Genomic DNA, 2534 nt, shown 5'->3' on the forward strand with positions numbered 1-2534 from the left:
GAGGCTCTTCCCCCTTTTTTATTCACTTTTCCCCTGTTTTGGACTCTTCCCCCCTCCCCCCCCGTCCTTGTCTTGTGCTTCTCTGCCAGTCCACTTCCCCCCCTTTATGGGGGCTCTTTCCCCCCTTTCTGGTATCTCTCTTCTCTTTTTCCCTGTTTTTTGTGCTCTTGCTCACTTTTTAATATTCCCTTGCCCATTTTGGGGTCCTTCACACATTTTTGGTGTCTTTTCCCATCCTTTTGAGTTTTTATTCTAATTTGGGGGTTCTTCCCACCTTTTTCTTCCCGCTTTTTCTCCTTTTTTGATCTCTTTTTCACTTGTGTCAGTTCTTTTCCTCTATTGGCTCCTTGGCTCCTTTCCTCATCTACAGATCTCTTTTCCCATCTTTTGGGGTTATTTCCTGCCGCCCCCCCCCCCCCCACCCCCCGTGTTCTTGCTCCTTTTTTTGGTCTCTTTTCCTTAATTTTGGGGTCCTTTCCCCAGTTTTGGCTCTTCCCCTTCTTTTTGGTCTCCTTTTCCATCTTTTTGGGGCTTTTTTCTCCCTTTTGGGGAACTCCTTTCCCCCTTTTTGGTCTCTTTTTCCATCTTTTGAGCTTTCTTTCCCCTTTTTAGGGGGGATTCCTTCCCTCTTTTTTAGGCTATTTTCTCCCCTATTTTGGCACTCTTCCCCCTAGTGCCACCCCCAAGACACCCAAATCCCCCCAGTCCCCCTCCCCCAGTGTCCCCTTGGTGTCACCCACCTGGGTGATTGTGGATGTGACAGCCTGGTCACATTCAGATGGAGAGAAAGCTAGATAAATTTTCCCAGAATTGGTCTGTGGAGCTGTAAGGAGCTGGAGACAAACAATGATAGCCAAATATTAAAACAGCCTGTAGGTGGTTTTTTTCTGTTTTCCTCAAAAGCTTATTTACAAATGGATGTCTTGTTAATTAGCCAATCAGGTGAAATGTATTGATTAAGTGACCAGTCAGGTGCCCACGCTACCCTGGGCACCTCCACCGTCACCCCCGCGGCGCCCAGTTCCACCAGGAATCCCGGGGTTGGGCGGATCCGGAGGGTCGTGTGCGTCTCCGTGATGGTCAACGGTCCTGGCAACTCTGCGGGCAGGGTGTGGGGACCCCGTTGAGCTGGAGAACACTGAATTAAGGGAAAAAGGGGGACTTGGGGTGATACAGGGGTGAAGGGCAGTTGGAGGAATCTGGGTGGAAAAGAGGGAGTTTGTGGAAAAATTATGGGATGCATCGAGGCATGGTGGGGGTAGGATGAGGGACAACCCATGTTGGTGCTTCTCTGACATGAAATTGGGAGAATAAAGAGCAATTTTGGTCAAAATTATGGGGTGGGTCAATTTATGGATCTCTCTTAGTGAAGCACACAGGCTTCACTGGCAGGAAACTGGGAGCCGAATAGAACAATGTGGGGCAAAATTAAGGTAAGAACGTCCTGTGGTGCTGGTGGGATGGGACAACCCATGTGGACTCTTACCTGGTCTGAAATTAGGGAAAAAATATCGATTTTTTAAATTAAAATGAAGGCCAGAAGGACATTTAGGGTAACAACATGCAGTGGTGACAACATTTTTGGGTACCAGCCAGGATGGTGACAACTTACCCAGACCTTCCTGTTCTTCCGCATGGTGATGAGGCTGTAGGGGGTGGAGAGGTGAAGTGCCACCACTGCCGGCTGGTCCCCAACATCCCTGACCTCCCTCAGCAGCTGGAACCACACAGGGTCCCAGGGGTCACACGCTGGCCACCACATAGATGCCGGTGGCTCGGGTGGCCCTGGTGACGCCATCAAAGGTGACGAAGTGAGTGGCAGGGACAGGGCGCAGCGTCCCAGGTGTGCGATACAGGTTTGGGTGCTGTCATGGAGGCCGCAGGTGTGGCTGAAGGGACAAGTGAAGGGATGGCACTGGAAGCCCCCAGGCCCCCAGCAGGTGGAGGACTGGAGCAGTCAGAGGTCAGGATGGTCTCAGTGATTTGTTTTCCATGGATAAAATGTGGAAAGTGGGGAAAAGTGGCCTAAAATGGCCAAAAAATGGGGATGAGGTCTCATGGGAGGGAGGAGGCCCATGGCTCCCATATCCCCTATGTGTCTTCATGTCCCCAGTGGGTGCCCATGGGGATCACTAACATGTCCCCAGCATGTGGCCATGTCCCCACACACCCCAATGTCCCCCATGGGAGGCACACTGCAGGGACTGGGACCTGCTGGGGAACACTGGGAACACTGGTGAAGACAGAGGGAGACACTGGGACAAGCTGGGAGACACTGGGAAGGACACTAAATTCCCCCACTAAGAAGCTGGCATGCATTGGGAGGCACTGTGGGGAGAACAGAGACAAATTGGGAGGGATTGGGAATGCTGTGGGGGAAATCTCGGGAGGACTCAAATACCCTGGGAGGAACTGTGGCAATACAGGGAATACTGGGGGAGACTGGAGGGGAGAAGAGACCCTGAGCTCTCTCACCCCTGAGGTAATGGGGGATCCACTGGGGGATGTGTAGGGGAAAGTGGGACACACGGGGA

The sequence above is a fragment of the Melozone crissalis genome, unplaced genomic scaffold (assembly GCF_028551555.1).
Source record: "Melozone crissalis strain CALT ecotype California unplaced genomic scaffold, PUWL_Pcris_2 ptg000096l_1, whole genome shotgun sequence".
Classification (NCBI taxonomy): Eukaryota; Metazoa; Chordata; class Aves; order Passeriformes; family Passerellidae; genus Melozone; species Melozone crissalis.